Genomic DNA, 23,493 nt, shown 5'->3' with positions numbered 1-23,493 from the left:
GTCTGAAATGAGGAGTCAGGTCGCGACAACCTTCAATTTCAACAAGACGCGGCGATTCGCTTTGCTGTGCATGAAGTAGATTAATTCGTTTGAAACCATACTATCAGGCTCGCTGATCTCGTTGCACGGCGGTGGCCACGAGTGAGGGCTGCGGTTCTGTAGTTTGACTCTTCAAAATTTTTCCTTTAGGGTTGTGTAAAAGAGAAGCTTTATTGAACAACGCTGAAAACAATTCTCGACGAAGGACTGCATACTTGAAGTGCCTGGACTATACCGGGAAGTGAAACAGAATTATACAAACGGTTTCTGGAAGGATGTTTGGCTTCTGTTTCGTTTTTCATCTGTAGCGCAAACAAAGCGCTTCGGACTGAGTTAAGATGCGGATACGAATATACAGAAGTTCGCTTTTGAAATCGAATAGCAATCTTTATGCCCGCATGTGCATATGCCCAAACTATCCCACATTATTTCTTAGTGTGTAGTCCTGCCTAAATAAAAATATGCTATAGTACGAACCAAACACCTTGGAAGATCTGTTTTATGCTGAAAAGTACAAATAAGTCATTCATAGATGTCAACGTAAACTAACCGAAAATCGGCCGTACGATTAGACAAATTTGCCCTTAATTCTGATGGTTTAAAGCTCCGTCTTTCAGTACGAAATGCTTTCCCTCCAAGCTTCCTTTTTTAGAATGAAGAGGATTCTAAGCCGACAAGAATAATTTCGGAGCTGTTGATGTGTTGCTTGCTAGCTTCTGCTGCAATAAACCCTTTTGACGGGTAAAGGTAGGAGCGCGATAGCATTACGATTGCTTACCCCTTTAGGAAGAGCAGTGTCTAAATCATCTATTTGTGTACGTGAAACTTGGTATATAAAATTATCTCGGTCTTTGCACACTCGACGAAACACTCGATTTCCAATAACAAAATTAGGCTATCTACATTCCCCATATCGAGGGGCGTCCCTGTCTTGACTCACATTGGTTCATAATGTTCCAAATTTGTACGCAAAATGTCTCATGTTTCGCCGTATGCTCTTCGCATAACGGGTGACATAAATATTACTTGGAGCAGCACGAAAAACCGTTTCTGCCTGTAGCATAGTTGAAGGACATTTTGCTACCTCACTGACGTAAGGCGCGGAGAGTAAAAGTACAACGTGGCCTTTCATCAATCTGCAAAATTACAAATAGCTGACGTCATAATTGCAGGAACTTTATTTAGAAGACGGAGATCGTTGCATAGAAGGGATTCCACTTCCCTTTGCAACTGTCAATGTTACTATTATTCATGTTCTGTAACCGCAGGGATTTGTTCTTACGCAGATGAAGTTTTGCTTTTACAAAAACCTTATTGAGAGAAAACTAAAGGGGTCCCGTGAATAGGACGGCTATAGGAGTGCAAGTACCTTGAGGAAGATCGTACGTTCACTGAATTTCTCTTTCAATAATTTGTCGTGTAAATAAAATGCGTGACGGCAAGTACTATCATATAATTCAAGTCGAACCCGTCCACGTACTAACACATAAAAAATCATTTTAAGATGTCCATGTAAGAGAAACCATGTACAATTAAATTTAAAAAAAAACTGTTTCATGACTATCCCTATCTAACGTTCACACTATACACTTACTTAAACTATATAAAATGTTTGTTCTTAATTTGCGTGGGGGTTTCTGTATGCCCGTATGCGGTGTTCTGGTTTGTTTTGTCCAATCAAGTAGAGGTGTGAATCGACAGAAACGATTATTTTTGATACAAAGTTAGAGTAGCGTTGCAGCCGTTTTTAGAAGAAGTTAAAAGGTTTAACAACCTTTCAAGAAAATATGATCTTAAAATTCTATTGAAGGTATGAAAATAAAGCTGAAGTACAAAAACAATATCGCAGGAAGTTTCAGGCAGATCCACCTACGCGACTTACAATTAATTACATTAGGAAAGACCAGAAATGTCAACAAGTTTTTCTAGTCAAAAAAAAGTGTACGAAGTTAGAGCAAAACATCCCAAAAATCTGCAATAGAATTAAGTCTCTCACACATTTAGAGACTAAAATGGAAAAGTAACATTCATATAATGCTATCAATGGGAACCACCCGGATTGAAGGAAACAATTTTGTGAATGATACTTAGAAATGTGAAAAGAATGTGTAGTTTTTGGGGAAGATTATGGGAATCAAGCGGCAAATTAAATGATGTAATTAGTCAACATAATCGTAGTTACAGGGCAACTGTTATTTTTCATTACACAGAAACACCTTGTAAATTTCAGGCAGTTAAGCGTGTTGCACTATCATCGTGATGTAGAATAGAATAGCTTGATGAGAATCTTGTAAATAGATAAGCTATATGTGGAGGAGCTATAGCATAGTCTTCTCGTTTCTCAGATCTGACATGAACGGACTTTTCCTTGTGAAGACGGCTTAAAGATAGTTTACGCTAAAGGATTTAAAACGCGGAACTAAGCGTGTTCAACTAAAATGTCTAAAAAGTCTTAACACAAGTAAAATATTTGCTAAAGTTTGTGAATAAATAATTCATTGCTATTACCAGTATATTGACAAGAGCTCTTATAGTTCTGAATATCTGTAGGTAGACGTCATGTAACCTCTTTTCCATTAAAATATTAATTATTTGTAGATACAAACTAAGTATTTTGGTAACAGTGTCAGTGAATAAATAACAAGCTGTGCTAATTGGATTACAATTTTCGGCACCGATTGATTCATATCCGAAACTTGAACACAAGCGACGTGGATGCTACTGTTGTGAAGCTGTTTGTGACTGGAAGGTTTCTGTTTAGAACGAAAGATAATTACCCGTTTCGTAATTATTACTGTAGGATAAGTGGGGGGTGCGCTATACTACGGAAGCAGCATCGTGCGTAGGACTCCAACAAAGCACGATGCTACAATTGGAACTGAACTCTGATCAGGGAAGTGTTTACAGCGTCGTAAGCACGGTTGCGTAGGGCCAGTCTCAGTTGCTACTCGCAAACATAGAAGATTATCTCGTCAGAATAAAAGATTACACTACCCTAAGTAAATATGGCGAGTCTGATGAGATTAATGGAGTTGCTATTAAGAAAGTCTTTCGCGTTCCATCAGTAACTATAAATCCCTCAGACTGAAGCGAGGTTGACAGCAAAATTATTCTCATCGATCTTGTCCCCGATTGACAATTTTCTATTTATCTACTTCAGCCACGGCAAGTTGTACTCGCGAAGAAGCAGGTCATGAAGGGTAAGGGTCAAGGTATGTTGCGGAACTACATCATCAAACTCTTGTGTAGCTCGTGGTTTTCTTCCGTGGTCCTAGTGAAAAACGACGAGTTACTACGTTTTTGTGCCGATTACTGCAAACTGAACTACATTGCAAAGCGAGGCCGGAGCAAAACGAACCGGATCATACATCAACGAAGTTATCGATGCTCTCGCCAGCGACAGCTAATTTACCACTCTAGTCAGTGAATACCAGCAGATCGGCATGCATTAAGACGACCAAAAGGGCGATACTCTGCACGACAGAGTGGCTTTGCCGATTCTAGTGTATGCAATCTGGCTTCGTCAGTGCACGGACGACGTTCCAGAGGTTGATGGGCAAAATTGTAGGGGTTTTAAAGTGTTAAGTAGCTCTCGTCTACCCAAATAATGTCATAGTCTCCTCACCGACATGACTTACCTGAAAAAAGTATTGACAGTTATCGACTCCGCCGACCTACGTTTGAAAACACCTCTAGATGGTGTGTCTTCGTCACTAAATTATGGCTACTACAGTTTCCCTGGATTTCCGGGTAGTTTTGACGTCAGCCTAGGCGTTGAAGAGACTCCTGAATCTAGCTTTCATATGATTGTGCGAATTACGAATCCGCTCTATTTAGTGGTCAATGCAAAGGACCTCCTTTGGTACACCAACTGTGAAGGCGGCTTATTGGCATTTTCAATCTAATACTATACGTAGTTTCGTCCTGTGCCATTGATCATTGGATCTAAAAAGTGACAAGCAGACAAAAAGGCGCTGACTACGATAAAAGCGAGCGGCTTGTTGCACACGCTAATCGTCGTTGAGCTAACACCGAGACTAGATGCCACTCTTTCAAGACCGAGTCCTTGGTCGCAGTGTAAAACATAATTGCGACTTTACGTAAATGTCAAACCATATATGTAAGCCGTTATCGACAGATTTATTCTGAAGTGTCTGAAGAGAAAAAAAATTTTTGCTTAAAGTCAACAGGCTAATTCATCCTTTCTCGCAAGCCAAGCAGCCCCACTTAGATATCAACTTGTCATGCTCTGCGATCGGTAGCTGGTTGTGAAATAAAGGAATACACGGCTGTATATTGAGAAACATAGTTTAGTAGAATGCCTGTTTGATTACATTTATAATGTAAGAAAAACTGACTGACACGGAAGATCAGTCATGTGCGATACAGGGAACAAACGTACATATACCGCAAGGAGTTTTCGTACCCAGATCGTAAAAACTTCCATAGATCGTGTTAAGGGATGAAGACAATTGAGCTATTTCTAGCTCTGAATCTATTTATGCGAGTTAAGTAGAACTATTATGTACAATTGATTAAGTTTAAGAGGCCACTGCATTCGGGATGCTACAGCTCACAGATATGCAAGGAAAGGCATTTAGCATTGGTCAGTGCAGGAGCGATCTCTTTTTGACTTTTAAGCTCTTCTTTCCAAAACTTTTTCTACGCAAACTTGCAGACTTTTTAGTATGTCACGCCGCTTGGCACAACGGATACTGAAATTGTCGAATAACACTACCTACACTCTAAGTGCTCCGGCACTTGGCTTCGTGTCCTCTAATGGCGCCATCTGAAGGAAATTAACGAACTCGATTGCTCGTGCAGAACAATTGCAATTTGCACGAACCCAAACTTTCCAAGACAGCATTTACAGCACTGTTATCTCTAATCAAGGGAAGTCTACACACAAAAGATACGCAAACGTCGTTACAAAACTGGAGGAACGCTAAAGTTCCATTAGTGAGAAATTTGAATAAATATTGAGTATTAGAACAAAAAACCGTCATGAACCTCACAAAGTAAAAAGAGTTTGGAATCGAAACAAGTAGAAATAGTTTTTCCTCCATAATTTTGCCTAAACTCATGCCCTCTCTCACTAAAAGAAGTGTCTAGAACGGGGGAATACATATACCAAAAATAGTGAAGGGCTTGTCGGTAAGGAATACCAGCGTATAGGAATCCATAAAACTGCATCTTACATTGCTGTTCCCTAAAACGGTTCTTTGGGCTTGGAGTATCTTTAATAATATGCGGCACAACAAGCTCAATATTGCATCGTAAGTATAGATGCTGAAATACTTCCTTCGCCCATAAGTAGACAGATTATCTTATAATAATAAACTAGAGTTGGCTTGACCAGATAACTCCAGATGTATGTTTTTATTTAATTTATACATTTACATTCGTTTGCTCATAACCATTGCATAAACTTCCACAATATGGTGACACAGCCTCTACCACAATGCTGTTGACCGTTGTTATCATGTTGGCAAACTCGTAATTCGGCTCGTGCCAAAAACGACGTTCTCAGCATAAATTTCCACGTGCGAACGGTGTCATTTGATCAGGAAAACAAATATTGAACACGTTTACAAAAAGCTAGCTTATTTCGTGCCCTTTAACCTAAAGTCTGCGAATAGCGTCCACTGCTTTGAATCATCTCTCCTGCACAATGATGGTTGTCATTTTGATCAGATATGAAGTTTGGCGGAGATGCTGATTGGCACTAGAGTAGCCAACTGTGTGCATAGATTTGTCTAGGACAATTCATTACTGAACGGTAAAGTTCACTGAGGCAACAGTCGCGGCTGTGATCAGAATACGGTTGAACAATGGTGTTGCGGCGGTGACAGTGCGGCGTCTCTAAGCGTCGTCGTTTATGAGAAAAAATATATTAGTTTTTTCTTGTATGCCTTTACCCCTTTTTCCGATTTAGAAACCTATATAGAAAACGTTTTATGACAAACTTTTAATAGTTACTACTGCGACGCTTTTTACATTAAATTTCATGTAAAAACGGAATACCATTTGATCAAAACCAGATACGAGTAAAAAACCTATCACACTGCAGCTTGCCCCAGCCAGTACAACTTATAAAAATAACCAAGACAAAACATCCAAAAAAACAAAAAGTACAAAGACGGATCAGATAATCGTATAGTGTCCACCACCGCTAATATCACTGGTATAGTAGGTAGACTAGATGACCATGATTTATGTGTGAATAGGCTTAAGTAAATAACGCAAGCCGTCAACGCTCGGGGTTAAACACCACCGTGAGTGTAAACAGACTAAAGCTAAAGTCTACTAAAGATAAAAGCCAAAATAATAGTTGAGACATCAGATTGGTAGAAGCCTCACGAAGACAGAAGATATGTCTCCTGGACAAAAATGCTACTTTGGAGGTAAACGCGTAGTATCGGTATTTATATTATATTTGTTAAAATTATTTATTATATAAAGAAATATAATAATATTTCTTAGTCTTCTTTAAGCACAGCTGGCAGCTAAGTAAAACTTGCTATTTGATACGCTAGTATTACTGCTGATAGACTGCCTTCCCAACTAAAGTTCGAATGCTGTCTGACAATGCTTCAGTTACTGAGCTTTTCACGAAGTCTTCGCCCAGGCTACCCATAAACTTAAACAAAGCCCTTTTCTTTTTTTTTTTTATAGAATTGTCCTATTAAAAATTTTTAAATTTCATGATATTATAATTATTAATATTGTCCTGCATGATTATTTACGATGAATTACGTAATTGCAAGATTATGGGTTTCTACTTCCTACCGTTAATTTACTCTCTACTATCAATGATCATTCGCATATCATTTAAGGGGATTAGTTGGTCTTCTCGATGGACTATTATCTGCTCCAAAGTTGCGGTGCAGAGCTAGCAGGCGTTGGGCTAGCTAATGAGGTTTCTACACGACTCATCGATAATGTTTTTACCTGTCGATCGTTTGCGGTTGCACTTTGGTCTTCTGAATGGATGTCATAGAAACTGCACGGCTTAATAAGTACTACAAAACCACGAAAACTCCTGTACACGCCTCAAAGGTCCTTTCTTTGATTTGATTTGTAAACTACTTTGCCTGATATGGTTATTGTGCTTGATTCGTATCCCGCCTGGCGCAATACTCACGTTAACGATACCAAGGCCTTCCTCTCTTACGACTGTTGCTGGGGGCTATTTCTTTTCTAACATATGGTGAAGAAAGATGTTGTGCTGCCGTTTGCTGTAGTTCAAATGGGAACCTACCTCCGGCTTTTTCTCGTTGTTTCAGTGTCCCCTGAACCATCGTCTGATCATTCATTCAGATGAAACGAGACCATTGATTCCATTCCATAAAAAATTGTAATGTAGTAAAAACAAACTTTTTTGCTAATGACCAGTTATCACCGTATGCATACTACATTCCGCCTGACCATTAAAACTTGGATGATACGGAGGCGCGTGCACTGGTTTTATTCCTTGGTTGTTGAATTCGACAAATTCAGTATTCGAAAGGTAGATGGCATTATCGGCCACTATGTGACGGGGAATGATTTTGAACAATACTGCTAATACTGGCTTTTCTGGCACTGGTCCCATAAGGTGTAAGCGCACACGGCCGAATAGCGTAGCTAGCCTAGTCATAGTCTAGAATAGCCTCGTTGTTTTCTGGTTGGTTTTCTTGACAGATGTGGCACGCAGCTGCTCTTATTCGAGCTATCCTTTAATACTGGAAAACTATATCGCCCCTGGCCATGTTATTATTATATTCGTAATGCCACCGTGTCTTTTGTAATGCACTCGTAACACTATTCGTCGAGTTCTAGAAATTACCATTTTCTTAAGCCGAATGATATTCCTTGATGAGTGACAACTTACGATGCTTGCTGCATAATTGTCGTGAATAGTCCTATTGTTTTAACTGCCATTGCTTTGTAGCTTGTGTTCCGCAGTTTCAAGCATGGAATCTACATTCGTGAGCCTCTTTATTAAGCACGGTCCTATACCAGGTCGTCTAGAACTTGCTCTCGGGGTTCTGTAACTCTTTTATCATCTGCCCTGTTCAGTGGCCGCCAACAGAACTGATCCATAATCTGATTGTTTCTCCACGCATATGCATGATTTGGTATTTGTAGGTACCCAAGTCCAGAGCTCACCTTTGAATTCAGTTCGCCGAGTGTTGTGATATCGATTCCTCTTTAAGGAAAGACGGTCTGTGTACAGTACGAAGTGGCTTCCTTGCGCATAATCACGAAACATAACAGTCACTTCTTATCATACCGCTAGCATCTTTTTCTCTATCTATAGTTGGCGACCGAAAGGGTTTTACACGCAAACGCAGTCGGCTGCTTGCGATGGCATGGCACAACACCACATCGATTCCGACTGGACGCGAGTCACACATCAGCTGCGCAGTTTGATTAGAATCCTATTTGATCAATTAATGTTTCTAAAAAGTCGGATTTTCGCATAGTAAAATGCTCGTTTCTACTTTGAACCGTGTGAGAACGCTTTGCTTCCCTCAAATTATACAACGGTTGTAAATTAAAAGAACGTAATAGCTGATCAAGCCTAAAAACTATTTTACCTGATCCTTTCTCGTGGCCTTGGCGCATCCTTAATCATCTCAACTTAATCAACTACTAATTTTAACTTTCCTCGGCTTAATATGTGACCCATAGACTGTAATTCGGTCACCTTAAAGTTGCACTTACTTACTGTCAATGTTAGGTTATGCCGGCGCATTCGTGGTAGAACCTATACCTTGATCAAGGTGATTGATACTGAAGACCGTTTGAAGTCGCGATTAATATGTCGTTCAGCCGGCACACCACCTTAGGTAAACTACTCTAAGCTATACGAAGTAAGCCGGCTGATTGGAGACCGTTTGGCCCTTTATTATATTATAAGAGACCCCTGTGCGCAATTGTGCGATGCTTCGATTCTGGATGTGGCACAAACTATATGTGCGCCTTCTTCAGGTGTAATTTGGTAAACAAGATTTTCAGTTCCACATTCAAGCCGGTGAACATGTCATCTGTTTTTAGCGGTGAGTACTTCTCAGACTTAGCGATTTTTTTTATCGTTGTCCCTACAACTATCCTTCTAAAAAGCGCTCTCGCTGCAGGGGTGGTGGTTGCTTGTTGTGACGATATTTTTATATCCATAAAGCCATCTATGAATTCCTTTTTATGCCTATATTTCATACTTGATCTGCCTTCCTCATCTATGGTTCATTGAATACAATAGCGGAAGCCATTGTAATGATTTTTGAGCCACTGGAGACATAAGCTAAAAGCAACGACAGGGTATCATTACTACATCTTATACTAAAATTAACAGAAAGATGAATAAGCTGATGTTAAGACACAGATTATCTACTTCAGATAACTTGTAGGCCGATCATACTGTATTGCCACTCCTTTTGCTTTTATGCTCTTTTTCTCCAAAAATCGCTCCCCTCTGCGTCGACGTTTTGCTGCTGAACAATATCCCCCATTCATAAAATGCTTCTAATTTCTCACTACGTTTGCACCCTTTGCTACTTCTACGTTATAAGTATAAAACCCCCTTTCTTTTCAATGAGCGGTTTTCCTTACAATGTATAAGGGACTTAGCTTTCTTTGTGGCCTTAGCCATTATGGACAAGAGTTTTTATATCTCTACTAATGCGTTACCCTAACAGCAAGCACTCTCCATCTGTCAGATGAATGGAGATTTAACAGACCGTTATGGCTATTGACGCGAGAAATTGCATAAAGATTTTGCCTTGTGAAACCTTGAATTTTATTGCAGCCTTACCAGATGTTCGTAACGGCAATTCGATGCAATATTAAATTACATTTAGGGCACGTACACAAAGTCAAGTAAATGAAGTAAATTTCTAGTTTTTGTGGTAAACGAAAGTCTACATTGACGGAATCGAACACTGAGCCAAGCTAATACGAGTTTAAGCTTTAATTAACTTAATTTCACACAATTTCAATCGTGCTCGTAAAACAAAATTCAATATGCAACATCGAACAAGGCAAGTGATAAACCAGTGTTTACATAGAGGTTCATCGGTGTAGTCTAAACGTTTTTTTGAGGTCGTGGGCATCATACCACGCATTTTTGGTTACCCATTACAATCAAGCTTTTTAACATTTTTGATTTACTAGGTGTAAGACTACTAAATTGCATTATGACTTAAACTAATAAAAGCAGGGTAAACACCTTTAAAGCGAGCAATGCGTACCTGGACCCGGTACCTGGGGCTGCAACTTGATTGTCGTTTGCTGGAATTGTGTAGTCAAGCAAGCTGTAAAAAGAATGGAGCTGTCTGCAGACGACCTCAGCAGGTTGGTACTCAGAGTGAAAAAAAAACTGGGTGAAAGAAAGATGCTATGCGCCTTAGTTACAGGTTCCGTAGCTTCCGTTTAGGCAAAGCTCTAACGATGAAGAAAAGCCATTTAAAAAAAGCTGGAATTTAGGAAAAGCGGACAGCCATATTATTTATGAAAAAATGCAGACACCTCAATATTAATCGGAAAGGACAATTAGTCTAATTACAGAAGGTTATTCAGTACCCAGAAATCAGATAGACTAGTAACCTCGTCCAACCGGCACTCCTTACATGAAGCAAATGGAACTGCGGGCCTTTGCTAAAACCAGATAACCGGGTAAAATATGGAAGTTATAACAGCGGATTGTATAGTTGTCTATTCAACTCCCATTTGGCAGGTGTTAGCTTTTACGATATGAACGGCCTCTACAGTCGCCGTTATGGATATTAGGGCGACAGTACTAACATTCATAATGGCATCGCGGTCGAAGAGCGGAAAAAAATGTATTAGGGTTAGAAATCCATACATTAACTTAGTCATAATACTGTAAGACGCCATAGTGAACCGTTTTGATCCGAACCGAATTAGACGCCATATACGCTACTTACAAAGATAACAGTATTCGCATGTAGTAGTAAATGTGTGATCATGTGGGACAATTATTATCATGTGTGTGTCTCTTAAGAGTCTTCGCCCAATTCTGTAAATGTTGTTCAAAGAACTATGCATTAATTTTACATTTTACATTTACAAGGTTACATTTTAGAAAAAACAAGTTTCGGTCAAAAACATTTTTGGCTATTTGGGCCAAAATGACTCCTTATATATATATTATTGCGGAATCTGTACGAAGTGCGCTCGGCTCGAGACCACGCAGCCTTTAAATGTGCGTCCTTTCTGTATTGTTGGTATGCTCTTTAGCGCTTCTCACTGGGGATATACTTTCGCATGCCAATCTTTACGCAATTTAAAATTTAAGCTAACATAAAAACGATACAAAATCGCTGAAAACCCAGTACAACATGCTTCCGAGGTGACAAAAAATAACTAGTGAAAGCACCCATCTTAAATATGGAATGATGTATCATACTCCAAATAGATGTTAGCTAATATGACATTCTATTACAAGCGTAGGAACATTAGTGACCTGCGCTTCTCACACTTAAAATGCAGCTTAGAAATCTGGACGACAGATGAAAAATAGGTTGATAGAATATAGTATAGGTGACAATAGAAGTGACCTCTAAGCATGTTCCGAACTGCTAATTGAGACCATAAGAATTGCTAGTATTTTGCACCGTAATTATATGAATGATCCACGATTTATTGTTTTACGGTCAATCTGTCAGTGACACGTTACTATTGATTTTGACTTGACTTTGTTTGCCTGCTGCTGTAGGCCAACTAATTCGATGTTGCCTTGACAGTAGCCGGAGAGTAAACGAGAAGGCTGCTAAAGCGAAAGCCAACCTCGCCATCTTCTATTCTACATAACATTCGAAAAGGAGGCAAATGCGACAACAACCTTTTAACCTATATGGGGAAACAGCAGTGCTCCATATGATGATATTATATGATATCGGTGGTCGGCGACAGAGTATGTTGACCATTATGACGCACTAAACCATATAGCAGTTACATGAATTATTCACGAAGCAATCAGTAGTCCAGCCACCGTTTACTGTACGCTTTATAATATAATATATTAATAAATAATTGTGATTTTTATTATTTATATTTAGTGATATTTTGTTAGACTGTCCGAAGCTATTTAACGGAATGAAAAATTTAGTTTTTAAACTCTATAAGGTAGAACAACGATATTTTAGGTGCAATTTTGAAGTTAAAACTTCTTAATTATTAGGTAGTTGTCATTTGCTTTGCGATAGCTAATCTGATTATTGACGAAGAGAATCGATAACAGGATACTGTGCTACAGATATTTCAACCTAAGATACGGACATAATCAAAATCACACTGGCCAAAAGTTGGAGATGGTTGAAGTTAGCCCTCGATTTTTTCTGCAACCCCAACCGTAATTAAATTGTGGCTATCAGGACGAACCTTGTAAAGTATCCACACCGTGGTGTAGATTGGAACGCCAGATAAATAAAACTCTTTGAGCATTCAGGATATGGAGTCTGAATCGTTTCATTTTTGGACATTATCTCATAATAATAAATGCTCCTAATGTCCACTGCGACGTACAAACACCAGCTTACGCTTAAAGCTATTGGACGTTGCTACTGAAATCACATCCTCTTACACTTCTGGTAGGCAGCACAAACTACTTTTCCGTCTGTGGTGATGGTGCATCTTTACACAAATCCTTTTGCTGGAACTAGTTGTATTTTTACTACAGGTTTTCCCATTTAGTCTGAAATCAATTCGTAAAAAACCAATGTTTTGATTTTCGCCGGCTTCAGTGTTGTTAGTACAGTTTCAAAATTTGAGAAATCTCATATTGCGTCATTACAAACATAATAACCTGTCTCTCAGTTTTCGATTCCAATGTGGCAATCTCTTCTGTGTTTTGAACTTTTTCATTCTAATTCTTAAACTAATTTGAGCAGTAATAAATTATTGGTTCACTTGACAGTATTTGTAGATATCACCAGTACTTTGACTTTCAGGCAAAAGATACTTAATCACTGAGCAATGACTCTCACTACTTAGCTATGCTTGGCGCCTCAAGTCATCATTTTTTGGTGGTACTTTATAGGCGTAGAGTTAGTTACAAATAACCATAAATTTTATCTGCTAATGATTTGAAAGTAATGCATGCCCTTTGATTGCTAAATGGCTTCAAAGAAGCTAATAAATGCGAGTATACATAAATGTAAAGGTTAACAATCATAAAATTACCCTTAATCTCTTACTCTTAATAAAAGCGAAACATGTATATTTCTATAAATTTAAAATTTTAATTGACAGCTTTTTAATACACCCATCTTTAAAACTGTCTTTACTCTGTTAAATGTTTGTATTAAATCATTCTTTTATTGTGATTTTCCGTTTCTTAGATATTTCAATCGGTTATTTGTATTTTATATTTCAATGTTCCCTCCCTTTTATCTATGTTGTGTTTTTGTCGAATGTCAAAACAGGCGTCTTCTGAAAAAATTTAAGTACAAATCAAGTTTTGAAGTACAAATCAATTGCTAGTAGCAAAGACTTCATTCTTGCTTACTTTTGAAGGATTTAGCCTTAATCATATTTTTACAATAGCTTGACGTTTCATAGTTGGAGTAATATGCTAGTGTGATCACTTTATTTACATAGAATTCAAGTCATAAAACTCTAACTAGCATTATACTAACTCACTGGTCGATTTTCCTTACTCGTGCCAATCGTGTCTGTCTAACTAGATTGTGAATATTGTCCAAATGGTTGTGTAACTAGTTACAGAGTATTAAAAAATAGTAGCGGTAGGGAGAGTAAATGAACTTGAAAGCGAGACAGAACCACAGTAACATGTAGGGGTAATTGCTACGTTTCATGTCGGTAGGCATACTGACTACTTGTGTTACAATAGTAACTGCCTAACTATGTAAGTTATCTCATCGCAAGCAGTCAAATCCGAGGTATTGCCGGACAGTCCTGTGTTTTTGTCTTTCACTCAACCGATTAACGACCGGAATCATAACCATTGTTAATTACAGTGTAAGATACTGCTATTACAACTATCTACAAAGATACATGTCTACCTTGTTATGGCGTGTGCCTTTTTCTTTTAAACTAATGAACCTAGCGGAGGAGCAAAAATAGAGCTGCATTCTAAAACATTCGTCAAAATGATTTAGAACGTCTTATCTTCTCTTCAAATCGAATTCTTATTAGCTTGTCATTTGTCTGCTCGTTGGTCCGCTTAGTCTATTAATCGTGGATGTAACGTTGTTGTTTTCGTCCTTTTGTCTTGAGTGGCTGAGCCTTTTATATATACCTGTTGTACCTGTTAGGTGTTGTTGTGTAATTTAAACTGAGCAACTATAACTGAGCCAATAATAGTTCGATCTGTTGGATTTGTTTTGCCTGGCACTGTGTCCTGTTAGTTATATGCTATGCATAATTAAGTAAAATTCGTTTTACGTATTTCTGGTTCAATGGTCTGCTCTATTCGAGATGCACCCTGTTTTGTTAAATCTCACACGCTTTCTGAAAAAGATGAGAGGTTTTTTCAATGCTTATTACGCAATCATGACTTTCCAAAGGCAACGCACGTTCTGGAGGTTTAACTACGGAGCCATCTTTGAAGAGACAGAAAATTTCTTGTGGAGTAGTTTTTCTTAGCAGAGAGGGCTTTTTATTATTATGAGCATGATCTTATGTAAACTTGTCGCCTACCGTTGCACCTTTTTATTGAGAATTCAAAGGTTAATATTAATCCGACGGGGTCAAACGCATGAGAGAATTAACAGACGTATAGGTTTTTATTGCATCATCGTTGTACCGAAAGGTCTCATTCAGCCACAAATAGACTGCGAAACATTGAAAAGACTCAATATTTTTTCACCGAATATCATACTCGAATCCAATGCTATATATGATTACTAGCAGCAACAGAATCATGACAGCACTTACGCAAAGATAACTGAAAAAACGTGAAAAAACCGAGAATGCCGCCAAAATAACTGCGAAATCGTCTGTGTTCCTGATTAAAGTTTGCACAAACTTCAGGTCACCGTAACAAAAACGTGAGGCATTAATCGAAACTCTTTCCTGAGCGCTAACTGTAAATAATGCGCAAACAGTATGAAAGAACAGCTGAAAAGTCGGTTGCAATGGATGTGCGCTTGCCAAAACTGCATATAAAAATGAACAAAGAAAAGACGGCTGTTTTTAGCAAAGAAGCCCGCTTAACCACTTCACAGGTAAAGGGTTTATCGGTCTGGACACACAACCAGACAGTGACAGTCGAGATATATAACGTTTCCGGAGGTGAGCAAGAGAGCTGCAGTGTGTGAGCATTAATAGCACGTGTACGACCAGCGCAGGGGATTCATTAAGTATTTGTCAATATTAAAAAAATGTTACCTCAGAAGTACCGCGACATCAAGGAGATAGATAATTTACAGTGACAAACAATAGATCAAGCTGGAGTAGACTCTAGCGTAGAGGACGTAAGACTTGGGTAAAAGAGTTAGGATGTCTTACAAGAACAAGAAATGAAAGAGAATCCGCTTTATCCTAAGTAGTATATGATAGCGCTATATAATCCACTTAATAACCCAGCGTTGGGCTTGTAATAAACAACTAGATGAAAAAAGCAATGGAGACGATCTTTTACAAATGGTGAACGCATCCGATCTGCCTGGAGAAGGATGTGGCGGAACACTTATTCGAATAGTGCTTAGTAAAGGTAAAACTGGGTTCGTAAGTAATTAAAACGGTGGGTGAAAAAAGTTTTGGATAATCTTTTTTAAAAGAAATTATTTGTAGGTTTAAGTCTTATACGCAAAAGATAACTTAATGACGGATACTTTGAAAACAGGCTGCCACGAAGAAAATTTAAAAATCTTACGCAATTATTGTGCGTAATCTAAAAACACAAGCCACCGGGGAGACATCGCGCACGACTACATTGTGCAGGTTGTGCAAAAAGAACTTTATTAGTTCAAAAAGAAGCTTCCGTACGTGAAAAAAAGTTGTAAAACTTTTTTTTTTCCACTCGCTGTTTAGTTCTGGTATATTGTTGGAAAGCGCTTCACCAATGTGCTATAAAAGGATTATATTGTGGGTACAATTTTCATTCGACAGAATTCCTTAAAGATGAACGTTTCAAGAAGTGCGCTTTCGACGCTCTTGTATTATGCATTTCTGGATGTCAAAACGCTGTTAAGACAGTCTGGAAAATCTGTTTTATGTAAGGCAATGACGCTGTTGTTGCAAGGATGTTTACCACGTGTGGAAACGGTATTTGGGGCCCAGAAAGATACTCCTCGTCCCAGTCAACCTTTTGAGTTTGATCATTTTTGATTTCCGGAAGACACTTCTGAAACAGGATGGCCGACGGACAACTCGGAAATTGGTCGAGACTACAGTTGGGTTCCTTTGCTCTAACTTCCTTGGATTTACACAGAACTTAAAGCTTGGATATGTCATGTGGTTTTGACAAGGAATTTTGGCAAAAAATTATGATTTCGTTTGGTGGGACTGTAAGGATCTGATTGACTAACAATTGCTTTCTGCAAACCAGCCAGTTCATCTGCAAGTTCGCATCAATTTCATCAAGTCAACAAAATCATTTAAGGAAAAAGATTTGATAAGCAAGGTCAGGTTACTTTGCTCCATCACAGCACGTGGGAAACTTCATCAAAACTACCCTTTTAGGCTTCGGATAAGAAGTCTTGTTACACCTTTTATATACTCCTTGGGATAGGGGCCTACAGATCTTCACCTTTTCTGTTTATTGGGCAATCATCTTCATTGCCTTACTTTCGACAACACTTTAAGATCAACAACCCAAAAAGTGGTTGGAAAACATCGAGACGCTGCTACCTTCTGGCCAGACGGCATACAATACTGTTAGAGGAGATGGGGAAATCGTGAATGACGACGAGGGATACATAACATAATTCATTATCACAGGAATAAATAATGTAGAGTTTTTTATTCGGTAAAAAATGCACGGAATTTTCTTACTATTTGTGATATAAAACAGAGACGGCGAAACATTTGAAGCTTTAAAAAGGTGATCAGTGGTACCAGTGGTCCCCGTGATGGTGCAGTAGTAACGTGCTTGCCTACTAAACTTAGGGACACATAAGATCGTGCAGGCATAAAATTCGGCGTAAGGTTTCAAATGTGAGGTACTTCGTTTGGTGCTGCGGACTAGCCGATGTTTTACGGCAATACAGGTTGTAAAGCTCAAAACATTAGTACTAGCGGCGTAAGGCGAAATGCATTGTTTAAAGCATTTTTTCAGTATTGGCATATGTTCCATCACTCGTCGTAATTAAAGTCAAAATACTTCATTCTAGGATCCATATGTCGACTAATGTAATATACTAAACAAGCGCCGTCCTCCTACCGATGTCCAAGCGCTTTAAGCTTAAGACACGTTTTCAGCCAGCATAGGCAGATGCGTTGGGCGCATCTGTTTTCTATCCACTTTGCTGCTTTGGGTTAGCCAAAGGAATCGCTATTTCACTTGATTTTTGTTTTGCGTTCTTACAGCAGACAAATATATCAAAAAGCTGTACCTCATTGCACGACACTGTAAAGTGAGCAGTCCTTCTAAATATTTGAGGCTCTCATAGACGTTTATCAGAGACCATCGTGAGAATATATTTTCGTCCTTTCCTTTCGACTGCTTCCGCCCTTGTCCTGATCTCTTCGTAGCCGCTATCTTTGCGAATTCCTTATAGTGTGACGCACACTAGCGAATCCTAAAGCCATTAAGGAAATTGACATATATAAACATCTGTAGTAATGCAAGAGTCGAGAGCTGCCGACACAACAGAAAGATAAAACATAGTGATCTGTTGTGTTTCTTCGCTTTTAATTAATAGTCGAAACGAGCCTGTTATATTTTTCGACGAAGAAACCAAGATTGTTTTTATTGGATATTCGTAATATATTTTTCTCACATAATTCATCGCAATACCTTTGAGAAAGAACATCCATTAGCCTTTATTAATTTAAGTATATAAATTGAGGCATGATGGTAACGTTTTAATGAATAAATCAAAATGCATTTCTTGTCTCATCTAAAAAATTGGTTTTAATTTCAGATAACCAAAGATGAAATAAATGTTTTTTTGCGTAAGCTCCAAAGAAGCGGTTAAGTCTTTTAAGTAACAGCAATATGATTATCTTAGCAGTACGAGTCGTTACTATTCTATTAGAGGTCATACTTCAATCTGCGAATTTACAGAACCCTGACCGATGGAATAAAAAAAATAAACCTTTGTCGTTTCTTTCCAGCCTGCAAATAGGTAAACTTCGGTTTGGTAAAAACCTTTGGACCAGTTCGATGTAGTATATTTGCCTCTAGAGTGAACTCATTAATATCCGTCCCACAACACGCCTATTACTGGTACACCGCATCACAGCATAACCTTCAAAGCTCTACAATGCCAACGCAGCAACAGCCCGACATTGATCCACCTAGACTTATTTTGCTAGACTTTCCAATCTACGAGCGTTGCATGTTAATATGTTCTCTCGCAGTACAACGGTTGCAAACAATGCTAGCTTTTGGATGAGTACGCTTTTCAAAACAGGTGTCAGACTTGAACGGCGTATGATCTGGAAACGTTCAAATGAATTTGGCTAAAATAACCTTAGAAACAATAGCTAATTTAGCAAAAAATATTCTTAAAGCACATACGTTTCGTAATCAACAGTTCGTTTAGAACGTTGGACTTCCGTCGTCATGGTGGCTTATACACCAGCTAAACCACATTCAATGCATTTCTCGCTAAGTGCCATTGCGCTCTCGGTATACTTTGGCTGACTGATCTTTTATGACTTTTTCCGTGTGCTTAACGTTCCAAACTTACCATTCTGCTCATATATGGGTAATCGCTTTGTCAGACTTTTGTCCCCTATGATTGGTTCAGAAGTGCTAAGAGCCAACTTTCCAAGGTGCGAGAGAGTGACTAAATAATTCCAGACGATATGCTCCACTAGATTGAGTCGTGACCAGGAAGACTAGCACGTGCTACAGTTGCAGTAGTCATGGATTCTTAAAAAGCTCCAGGTTCCAATTAAAAGTAATGCTCATGTCATGTGACTGGCCGGGTCCTCAAGCGAAGCATTCCATTGTGCTAGTCGTGGGATGGGGCAATTTCAAAGCATATGACTCGAGAAGATGACAACAAAAGGGTTTTCACGTAATTTAGATCGTCACAAGGCTCGAAAGGGTAGCTGGTGTTCCGGGTTACCTTCTTTTACATGGTGACCTGTTCGTAAGAAGAACTCTATACATTTTAATATAGCTGTTGTTCGAGGTTTGTAACTAACAATGTGTTGCACATTGAACTGCCTCAGGTGGAAGCCGTAGCGCTACTATAACTCCGGGAAGGCTAAACATCCAGAAGTGCGGAAGACTATATGCGATTACATGTCAGCTCCGGGTGGCATCCTTATGCCACGAGCATCGTAGGCAACTGGCAGGCTTGTAAGGGTTTACAGCTTAAGCGCCCGAGGGTGTCAAACCTCAGCAATTGGTAATTCGAAACAAAAAGGCAGCCCAGAGCTCACGGTAAGTACCCGAAATGCGACAGAAAATTTACGCGGCTGTCGTGCCTACTTCAAGTACCTAACATGCGTACAACTTACGTATGTCACTTAGGTTGCAGGCAGACATGCTATCATTGAATCGCCCCAAGAATATTCCCGCTGTGTAACGACGTCGGTGTGAAATTCAACCCTACTGGAATTTTGCGTCTATTTCTGCTAAGATGAAGAGCAAAGCACACCGCTCGCTATAAAAAAAAACTAGACGGTGTCAAAACGTATTGTTGACTGATTGTTTTCGTTAATAATATTGTATTACAGACAATGGCTTGGAGGCATTAGGATGTGCCAGACAATCAGATAGAGCTATTAAATGAACGCTATGATTATATAAAAAAAAACACTGTTTTATAAAAATGGAATTTGGGGATTGAATATTATGAAACGCCTGGCAACACTGGTATGACGCACAATTTGGTCTACTTAAAAAAAATGATTTGATCTGTGGAATTGTATGGGGCAATCAAAAAATTTTCTGTCTACTAGACTTACACATTTTCTCCTGTTTCGGGTTAATAAAGTTTGTCTGATTGTCTTTATAAAAGCCATGATAATGTCCAATCAGGTCGGAGCGTTTTTTCATTCTTTGTGTTATGAAAATTTCTGAAATATCTTTACGGTAAGGAAAGGTTACGGAGAACCTTGAATGACACTCATAGAGACTGCGTGGGTGTAAGACGACCGTGGTTGTGTCCAAAGACACTTCATCGTCTGAAGTTAAACGCTCAGGATTTGAGTATCAACTAAAAAATAAAGTCTATTGAAAGATGAATACAAAGGCAAAAATATTAAAATTTCTAGAAAAATATATTTTACGAGAAAAGTACTAACTTAAAAGATCAGCTCTATTGTACCAGTAACACCTTAGCTTTAATATCATTAAGATCGCAGCTGAAGACAATTTTTCTAGGTGATAGTTTTTGATGTATATAATGACTGTTTTATTTAACGTAGCACATGTTTCGGTGACGTACGCTGTTAACATATCAAACTACAAAGGCCCTCGTAATCTTAGTGTGAAACATGGAAATCGTGCTTTCGAGCATAGTCGTGCCTTTTTCTGCTGGATTTATAGCAACAATACCACATCGGAGATATGTTAACTAGGCTTTTCGACGCGAGCCTTCAGCTTTTTCGAAGTACCGTCACCGATCATCTCGACAGGCTCTGCACAAAGGCTTACTCTTATTGCAGTAATAACGTTTGTCAAAGTAGCGAATTTCTTTTTGCTCCTGATTTTGGCTAGGAAAGCCTTCAGCTCGTTCTGTCGAATTCGCTTGGATTGCACAAATCAGTCGAATTATCGGCGTACTGGTTAGCTAGCTTTTACTGAAAAAAAAAACCTTTAAATCATACTATATATTAGTCACTTTACTTAGGTACTTCCGTTTTTAACATACTACCTTATCCGTTGATCATTTCGATTCTGCAACGAAAAATTTAAATCCTTTATTCCGTCCTTTGGAACTCATTTCATTGATATATGCCTTGGCATGCCATCCCTGCCACTAGATGAAGCCGACTTCGCTATTGGCTCTCAAAAATCAGCGCCTCGCAGCTACTCGCTCTGCTTTCGTCTAGCAGTATATGTGCTTTTATTTATAAAAGATAATTAGTTTGTTTGCAATATAAAAGTCAACGGAAGAATCCATACTTTTAACTAATCTAGAAGCTTTATGAATGCAACGTTTCAAAACCAATACTAGCAAAAAAAAATTCGTTTCAAGAAAGATGCAGTCAAACTTGCAACCATAACTGAAAGAAGTACGTCATCGGTACCTAAGAAAAGCGAAGTTCTAAATTCTTTATATTGAAGGAAACCCCTTTAATATAGAAAACTTTTGCCCTTTTGCTCCAAATCGGCAGTCTATGTTATTGTCTGTTTTCATGCGGCTTGCAAAAAATTGAATCTTCCCCGAATGATTTTCAACAGTTCATCAAAATGTCTCAGAAGTGCTCAACACTGTCCGCTCGTTTCTGAACGAGCTGGCATGCCCATAATATAAAGTGTGGTGGAGTTCATCATATATTTTAACTATTTTAAACAATTTGTATGATATTTTTAGTAAAAATATCGTAAAGCTACATATTTTTGTTCAGATATACCTTTAGAAACAAATCCGGTCTAGAAAAAATGAAAACTCCGTTCACCTAGTTTAAGTCTGTAATATGAGGCATGAATCACTCACAAAATATTTCAAGTCTCCTTTACTATACTGCAAGCAGCTTCTTGACAGCGAATGTGCGCAAGGTTGAGGTTGTCATGTCGAGACTCGTTGAGCCCCCACTCAGTGACGCCCCTTACATATTAACCCAACGGACTTAAATGTGGGCTGAACGGTGGCTGTATGAGTTTATTTTGAAACATACTCATATTCTCAACCAGTTAATTTTGAATTAATCTGCTAGCATGAGTCGATGCTCCATCTTGTTGAAAGACGTAATATTCTTCCTTTAGATGCTTTAGCAACACACGGTCGTATAACGGTTTGTAAAAATACAGATAAATTTGGTGTTGCATTCAGCGTTGCGGAAGAAGTACGATAGCATTTTATCGGACACCACATTCAAAACATAGATATTGGCAGAGATATTGCTTTTGCTGAATTTGCTTGCGTAGGCAAGCTAACGATAGCTTCAGAGGTTGATTTTTGCATGGATAGGAATCTTCTGTCAGGGAGAAATTTAAGACGACCTGCTATTGAGAGAAGTGGGAACCACATAACACGTCTTCAGAGTGCATGTCTGCCTTTTATAATATATTACGTGTAACTGAAGTCTTTGTGACTAACCCGCAATATGGCAGTCATATTTACGGTAGGTTTATTCAAAAAGATTACGATAATGCGCTTCCCGGCGGCATCGATTGACTCCGCGGCAAGTCCGCGCTGTTGTTTATTTGTCTGCTTGTGCATCTTTTACAACCGTATACTTATTTGGAGTAATGAAGAAGTTCGCTTTCGTTGCGCGTTTGTTCAGCTCGATGAGATTAAACACCAGTTAGTTTTCGCGCAAATTCCGATGACAAAGCGCTGTCCTCCATGATTGCAAGTTTGTTTGTATCTACCTTAAAGCGAGTTTTTATCCTGTTGTGGATGAATCGAATCGCGAAACCGTAAACAACCAGCTTAGTCAGTTCACCTGGCATTGTGTTTGGCATAGTCCAACAGCGAGGTGGTCAGCCGAGAACTTTCCAAGCCACTTTAGCGTACGTAATAAAAGAAGTCGGTTCATGATTGCAGATCATAGCATGCATTGTCATTTCGGAGCGCGGAGCGCGATGGTTTTTTGTTGAAGTTCCCGGAAATCAACTAGACTAGTACTGTGGAGCTTGTACCCACTAAAACTGCTCTTATTCAAGCCCGTATCTTAATGCAAACAGTACTGCGGGACGATAAAATGGCAGGTATCTGCCGGATCTGTGGGCAGAGGTTACCCTCCACCTCACGGCTTTGTCTCATAAATTGCACATCGGGATCAGTAACAGCGTTTACTCGTTCCATTTGCGTCCTTTATTCTCATCCTTAGGTTCCTTATTCTTATACCGTTACGGGCATTTCAAACGGGACCATGCCTGTCGAGTCGTGGTTAGGTTTTTGGCAGCGAAGTTAATTTGTTAGAATTTATCACGACCGTCTTCATTTGCAAACTGCTGTTTCGTTTAGTAGAAATGTCCTCAAGTATTTTACTTTCTTTACCATATTTATTGGCAATTAAACTTGTGGTTAATTTTCCGAGTGCTATTGAATGCTTTATGTCAGGTAGGATCGCCAGAAACATGTCCCATTTTTGTACTCATGGGTCGAATTGGATCTCTAAACTACGCCTCGGGCCGCGCTGTAAGCCAGGCGGTTTTTTCTGAATCCGCATCAAGCGCGTAAAGCAAACCCA

The 23,493-nt window shown here is 38.9% G+C and overlaps 1 long non-coding RNA gene across 3 annotated transcripts in view; it reads left to right on the top strand.

Moving 5' to 3' along the window:
* LOC147755194 (uncharacterized) overlaps positions 1–23,493 on the top strand; it is a 48,330-nt gene that overhangs the window by 18,353 nt on the left and 6,484 nt on the right. The window contains exons 2-3 of one of the 3 annotated variants that reach the window (XR_015328958.1): positions 19,354–19,567; positions 19,658–20,376. This is a non-coding gene — a long non-coding RNA (uncharacterized LOC147755194). Of the gene's footprint in view, positions 1–7,890; positions 9,084–19,353; positions 19,568–19,657; positions 20,377–23,493 lie in introns of those variants that run through there. The other 2 variants (XR_015328959.1, XR_015328956.1) reach the window with 2 other exon arrangements.

The sequence above is a fragment of the Varroa destructor genome, unplaced genomic scaffold, assembly GCF_002443255.2.
Source record: "Varroa destructor unplaced genomic scaffold, Vdes_3.0 BEIS01000005.1, whole genome shotgun sequence".
NCBI lineage: Eukaryota > Metazoa > Arthropoda > Arachnida > Mesostigmata > Varroidae > Varroa > Varroa destructor.
This window is presented reverse-complemented; position numbering and strand designations above follow the sequence as displayed.